Below are 7,017 nucleotides of genomic sequence, written 5' to 3'. Positions count from 1 at the left end.
TGTCTGCAGTGCCGAATTAAGCCGGACCTGATCATCGTGGCAAGAGATAACTGAATACAACAAGCAGTCATCTGCAAACAGGCGCACCGCAATAGAGGGTCCTATATTTTCCACTATATCGTTTATATAGCACAAGAATAAAACAGGTTCCAAAACGGATCCCTGCGGAACGCCCGAGGGAACGCGGACATAACAAGAGTTTGTTTTACTTATTTCTACAAAGTGTTTTCTATTTGTAAGGTAGGCCTTGATCCACAGGATAACTTTATGGTTTATACCCAGTTTCAGCAATTTATTTATAAGTTCAGGATGGGGTACTCGGTCGAAAGCTTTCGATAGGTCTAGGCATAAGGCATCGATCTGCCCTCTGTTGTTCATAGACGTGGCGAAGTCATGCAATGTTTCTGTAAGCTGGGTCACAGTGGAGAGGGATTTTCGAAATCCATGCTGGTTCGAAAGAAAGATATTCGAATGTTCTAAAAACTTAAACAACTCCTTTGAAACAATGTGCTCTAGTAGTTTGCAACATGCACACGTGAGGGAAATGGGACGATAATTTTCAACTGAATGTTTATCTCCAGATTTATAAACTGGAACGACCCTCGCTGATAACCAATCTAATGGTACTTCGCAATTTACTAGACTAGCACTAAAAATAACAAAAAGATATTTTGAGACCCACTCGGCGTAGCGCCTTAGGAAGGTATTGGGTATTTCGTCTGGACCGACTGCTTTCTTTGTGTCCATATCTAATAGTAGCGCAAAGATACCCTCTTCTGTAACTTGCAATTCTGGCATATTCGAGTGTGACTCATGACTAAATTCACCAGCATTTTCGGCGAGGTCACAACTGTCTAAGAAAACTGACTAAAAGAAATCATTAAACGAATTCGCGATTTCACCTGGATCAGTGATGACATGATTGTCATGAGCCACGTACTGCACACTATCTCTCGACGGCGCGAGGTGACGCCAAAACCTACGAGGTGATGTTCTTATAAATTCAGGCATGACCTCAGTAAAGTATCGTTCCTTTGCAGATTTTAGTTTATCTTTAAGAATACGAGATATCTCTTGGATTGTAGTTTTATTACGCGGCTTTTTCTTTCGTTGACGTGCTATTCTACGCTTGAGATGAATTATCTCTCTCGTTACCCAGGGGTTTTGCTTTGCAACACGTTTCACTTTTTTTGGAACGAACTTATCAAGACAGTAACGTATTATCTTTTTGAATTGATTCCACAACTGGTTCACGTCTTGTATATCTACGAAAGAAGAAAGGCTTATTTCTAAATGATCCAGAATACTGACGTCATCAGCTCTACTGTAATCATACACTTCAGTTGTCGGGCAGTTTGCATTTAGTGATTGAGCGGTTAATTTGATGGACAGCAACACCAATTTATGATCCGACAATCCATCTTCAACAACCACCTCATAATTTTTCAAAGATTCTGACACAAAAATTAAATCTAGTATAGAACGGGAAGAATCAGTAATTCTAGTAAACTCTTGAACCACCTGTGATAGATTGTTAGAAAAAGCAATGTCAAGCAATAATTCACCGCTTTTAACATCTGTCACACCAGGATCTAGTTGGTCCCATTTAACGCTAGGAAGATTAAAATCACCAGCAATTATTATTTTAGATCTACAGGTGACATTTTCTTGTAAATAATCATAGATATTCTCTAAAAACTGCGGCGATGAATCAGGTGATCTATAAACCCCGCCAATTACAATGGAATGCCCGCCGAACTTTACTCGGCACCACAAACTCTCAGTAAATGAACACTCAGGCATCAAAATACACGAAAGGTAGTTCTTGTAAATGAAAGCGACTCCCCCACCACGGGAGCCTCTGTCTTTTCTGAGTATTTTGTATGAAGGTGGCACAATCTCGCAATCATTTATGTGGTCATGTAACCAGGTTTCGGTAACTACAGCAATATGCATTTATAATCATATCTAGCTCAGTTGTTTGCTCTTAACCAGATTCACCAAGTGTCGTGGCGGGAATAGAACTATGGAACACGCGATCTGTTGGCCGATGTCTTCGCTCAATGCTGTAAAGATTAAAAAAAAAAAAAGCGCTTTAAGCAGTGGTAAGAAAGGGATAAAGAAGGTTTACTATAAATATGACTCTGCCAATATCCGCCAGGGATAGCATGCAACTTTCCGCGGCAAGTGATACTTAATCCCCAGGGCACGTAACCTATCATACTTAGTACGCCGGTGACTAATAGCGGCGAATCATACATATAAACGCATAACTTGTGCGCAAGCAACCATAGGCGGTGATTCATACTCATCCCAGCATATTCTCTCCGCAGAACAGTGACAGCGTTGAATCATACTTAATTCACCATGCTTAGTGCGCACGCGACAGTTGTCGGTATGTTTCACTTAGATCAGCATAATTGACAGAAGGCGATTGTTGATGGTGAGGCATACTTAGTTTATCATGCTTAATGCGAAAATGACAATACCTGTCGAGTCAAACTCAGTCAGCTCAGCATACGCAGTTTGCGGGCGACCGTGGCCGGCGAGTAATACTTCGTTAAGAATACTTAGTCCTCAGGCGTCCGTCGACGGGGCGTTTTACTTAGTCCTGCATACTTAGTACGCAAGCAACAATTGGCAGAATATACTACTCAGTCAATCCTACCTGCTCCACAGGCAGCTGTGGGCGGGGTGTCATACTTAGTTAGGCATGCCTTGTCCGCAGCGACCGTCGGGGACAACTCCTACATGGTCCAGCGTGCCTAGTCCGCAGGTGATCCTCTGCGCCGCGTCACACGTGGACCAGCATACTTAGTTTGGAAGGAATCATCAACGCGTGCAGCTGACCCCAAATGACGAGGCGTAGCTCCCGACGGGGACTCAAAATATGATGGTGTCCCCGTCGCGACCCCCTCATATTGTGAGCCCCCGTCGGGACGTAGAAAGGAATAGCTCAGGCAGCGTATGGCGTCACAAGAATGAACAGCGCTCAATGGGTCTCGGCGTAACGGGCGCGATAAACCTCCTTACCTCCTGATTTCTTCACATACCGCCAGGGATTCATTGCTATCAAAGCCAACAAATAATTCAAGACACTACACGCACACAGGGCAAGAGTAGAACCCATAAAAATTCCTCGATAAAGCATGTCCGTCAAGCCCTACTCCCGAATAAATGTAAACTCACCTAATCACTCAGATCAACCCGTAGAACACAACAACATGTGTGCACAGGTGATTCAAAATCACTAAAATCTCCCCGTAACTAAGCTATCTATTCATAACGCACGCATAATGCACTCACGACACATTCTGTCCACCTTGGGTTAAACCAAATGATCAAGGCAATTAACATTTTATTTTTTATTGAAACTGTACAACGAACAATGCCAGGGTAACAAAATTAGATTTCATCGTGTGTGTCATATCGATGGATGGTCGAAGGATGTGACTATTCCGGTAGCTCTAAAGATGTTTCAGTTTCTTTGTCTTTTTTCCGTGAAGGGCCACTCTGGTTTATTTTCGATATCGGGAAAATAATGCAGTTTGCATTATTATCGCCTATAAAAGCACACGCTAAGTATGTTTGCATACTTTCCCGTAAAGGTTTTTTTTTATTAAACAGGCGACGTTTGAGATATTCCAATACACCAAAATCGGATGGTAGCAGGCGAGGTGAGGCGCAGTCTACAAAATCGCGTTAACGCAGCCAGCACTGTGCTACTTGAGCCAAGCTCAGCGAATTCATTTTTTTACACTCTTAAGAAAAGCTAGTAAAAAGCTGGTAACTGCAGCAGTTACGACCACTTTCTCACTGTTGCTAACTTTCACTAACCATTTACTACCTCAAATGCGCGATAGGTAGTAAAAAGTTAGCAAATGCAGCCATCGCTGCCTTTATTCTGAACGTTACTACCTTATTACTAGCTATTTGCTACCGCGAAGGCGCGGAGAAGATGGCGGCGCTTGCTTCATACCCGATTGCCAGCGTTTGTGACGTATTTGCTGTTTCGGATTGCTGGGAAAGTTATCCGCAAGCGATCGTGGCGTCAAATATTGCATGAGGGGGCATGTTGAAGGGTTGGAGCTGACTTTATAACGATCGCAGCCTCCGTACCAGCACGACATGGAAGCCACCACTGCAGCGAGCGTAGCAGCCAATGTTGATGGAATGGCCAAGCGGCTTACATACTTTCCTTTTCGTTTGCATTCGTTTGTGAGCGTTTATATTTTCATTTTGGTTTTAACTCGGATAAAACTAGCCACGTAGCACATACTAAAAACGTTTCCGAAAGCAAAAACAAAGTTTATTGTTTTTTTTGTTTTTTTAATTTTATTTTTTTAAAGTATATGTTTTTCTTTTTCAAGAGACGCTTGGCAACATTTTACGACAAGCGGGTTCGGTCCAGTCGGAGTTCGCACGACGCTAATTTCTCCGATGTGAACCTGCCGTTTTTGCCCTGTGTCGTGTGCAGTTCTGGTGTTCCCGTGTTGGAGTGCATAGTTAACGCTCGTGCACTCGACGGGGCGAGTGTGTGCGTTGACATTGACTGCTCCGAGGATAGTTCTAACGAGCCAGTGCCGCTGACACTGAATTGGGTTTCGTCGTCCAAGAAGCTTTTCTCCGCCGCCTCCTACTTGACGCTGAGAACTTCTTCACGGTTTGTGTGTGCTCGGTGGTTGAATGATTCTGATTGAGCTGTCTTCGGTCGTGACAGTGCACTGTCATAACCGCTGATGTTTGTCGTAAATAGTATATGTATCTTTGGGACTAATGAAAAAAAAACGAGTGGGCTAACGCACCTCACCTCGAAAGCTTGTCCTGGGAACCTCTTGGGCTTGATCGCCAATGCTCCCACCCGTGAGTTAGTGATTAGAGTGATTAAGTGAGCGTGTGCTTGAGTTGAATGCATTGTGTCGATTGTGTGCTAAAAATGTGGGTGTGCATGCTTATGTGCATCTACTTGCAAATGTGTAAGTGTTGAAATAAACTATAAATAATCGGCTTCCTTTTTTATATACGTTGAATTGGACGGTGACTAGCGCCACCTGGGTTACTCTTGTCTAGTTTCGGTGGATGGATGGATGGATGGATGAATGGATGAATCCGGTTGAGCCTTTTGGATCGGGCGGTAGCTTACGCCCCCTAGCAATTTTGTTTAACCATTTAGGCTTAGAATATTTAAATGTAAAAACTATATTCACTTCGCACTAAAACAAAAGTGAGGCCATAAAACCCCCTTGCCATCAGTTAATAAGAAAATATCTAGTTTTCTCTCGCTCTCTGCCACCATACACTTAATCTTTGCTTAGTAATCTCTACTGACTTGAAATCCACTCTTCCTTCGCTGTCCATAAAACCCCAATGTAGGGATCGCTTGAGAATTTTGTCGTTTCCTGGAAACTGAGTGAATCGACCTTCAACCGTTCGGATGGGGGCACCCCGACGGCTCGCCCCGAGCATAGGGGGATGAGCGGCTTGAGCCCTTTTTAATCTTTGGCCCGGGAAGCAGACAGACATTCTTGCCTGTCGCCGCGAGGTAGTGGCATCCTCCCCGGCTTTGTCGTCACGGCGCGTTCCCAGTGACGGCTTGTCCAGTCGGGAGAGTGCTACAATGAGGTTTTAGCGATGAGGGGCGCCGGTCTGGGTCCACTTGGACTCTATTACGCGGCTTTACTCGCTAAGTTCGAAGGTCACGGCGCCAATTTGTTTTGACGCGGCGAAGTGGGGATGTTTTCCCCGTAAAGCGGTAAGGTATCGCCCCGATTGAAGAGTTCCCCTAGGGGTTTGGCATTGTTTCTCTTTTTAGAAAAGGGAAATAACGAGTTCGGTGGCCTTTCTGTGATTGGTGGAGGACCCGCTGGCACTGGGGCCAATAGAATTGTATAATCGTCCTGATTGGACAGGCCCTGTGTCAGCGGGGAGTTTTCTCGTCCGCGCTGGCGAGGAAACGTTGAGTTTGAACAAGCCCGTGCGCGGAGCAAGTTATCTCCCGCGGTCCGCCGGTCCGTGTAGCTTTGTCGCGAGCGACGAGCAGTTTCTTTTGAGCCTCACCGAGCGCGGTGGGCACTTTGCGCCGAGGCGCGTTTTTTTTTTTCGCTTTTCTACTGCCGTGAGCGGACAGTAGAGTCCTGTAACCAAGTTTGCTGTTGTCGTTTTAATATATTTGTTTTTATCAATCGTTGCTCTCGACTTTGAGCGTCTTTCCTCGAGGCTCCACCACCACCAACGAGCAAGAAGCGACCATCCAGCGCAGCAGTCCAAGATCGCCCGGCCCTGACCTACGACTTCTAGGAAGGACCGGGACAAAACAACCAGGTGACCCTCAGGGAGGGGAATTTTTTACTGGCGCAGTCGACAGGATCGTGGACATTGTCAACCGCCTGGAAAGGTTCCAGACGCCTGGGTTGGTGCGGAAAGCGGTGGTGTCCATCGGAAGGAGCCCAGGACCAGCCGAGACAACGAGGAGCGGTCCACAAGCAGCCTGGTACAGCGAGGCACGGCTACGAGTACGCCTGTGTCCGACAGCGGTGAAAGCCAAGAAGCGGACGCCGCGTGGGGCGATCGGCGCCGGTGACCTGCGGGTTTGGCGGCGTCGACGACTACCTTTGGCCTGGGGCCTGCGACGGCGGTGAACGAAAATCAAGCAAGCGGACGTCGCGTGGGGCGATCGGCGCCGGTGACCTGCGGGTTCGGCGTCATCGACAACTGCCGTGGGCCTGGGGCCTTCAACGGCGACGAAGATTCAAGCCGGCGGACGTCGGCGGCTGCAATCGACGCCAGTGGCCTGCGGGTTTGGCGACATCCGATGCGACTGTGCGGACTCTACAGCACCGCCAGGTAAGTGGTCGTTTTCCCTTCCGTCGCCGGCTGACACCCGCGCACTTAGCTGCATGGCGAGGTATAACTGGCCCATTGGGGAGAGCCTCAGTGACGGAGACGACGAATGGTCGGATGGGGAAGCGATTCCGCTGAGCGTTCAGATAGCCCTCGTGAGGAAAAGAACGAAGGAGC

Source organism: Ixodes scapularis, unplaced genomic scaffold, assembly GCF_016920785.2.
Source record: "Ixodes scapularis isolate PalLabHiFi unplaced genomic scaffold, ASM1692078v2 PGA_scaffold0__279_contigs__length_252992795, whole genome shotgun sequence".
Classification (NCBI taxonomy): domain Eukaryota; kingdom Metazoa; phylum Arthropoda; class Arachnida; order Ixodida; family Ixodidae; genus Ixodes; species Ixodes scapularis.
This window is presented reverse-complemented; position numbering follows the sequence as displayed.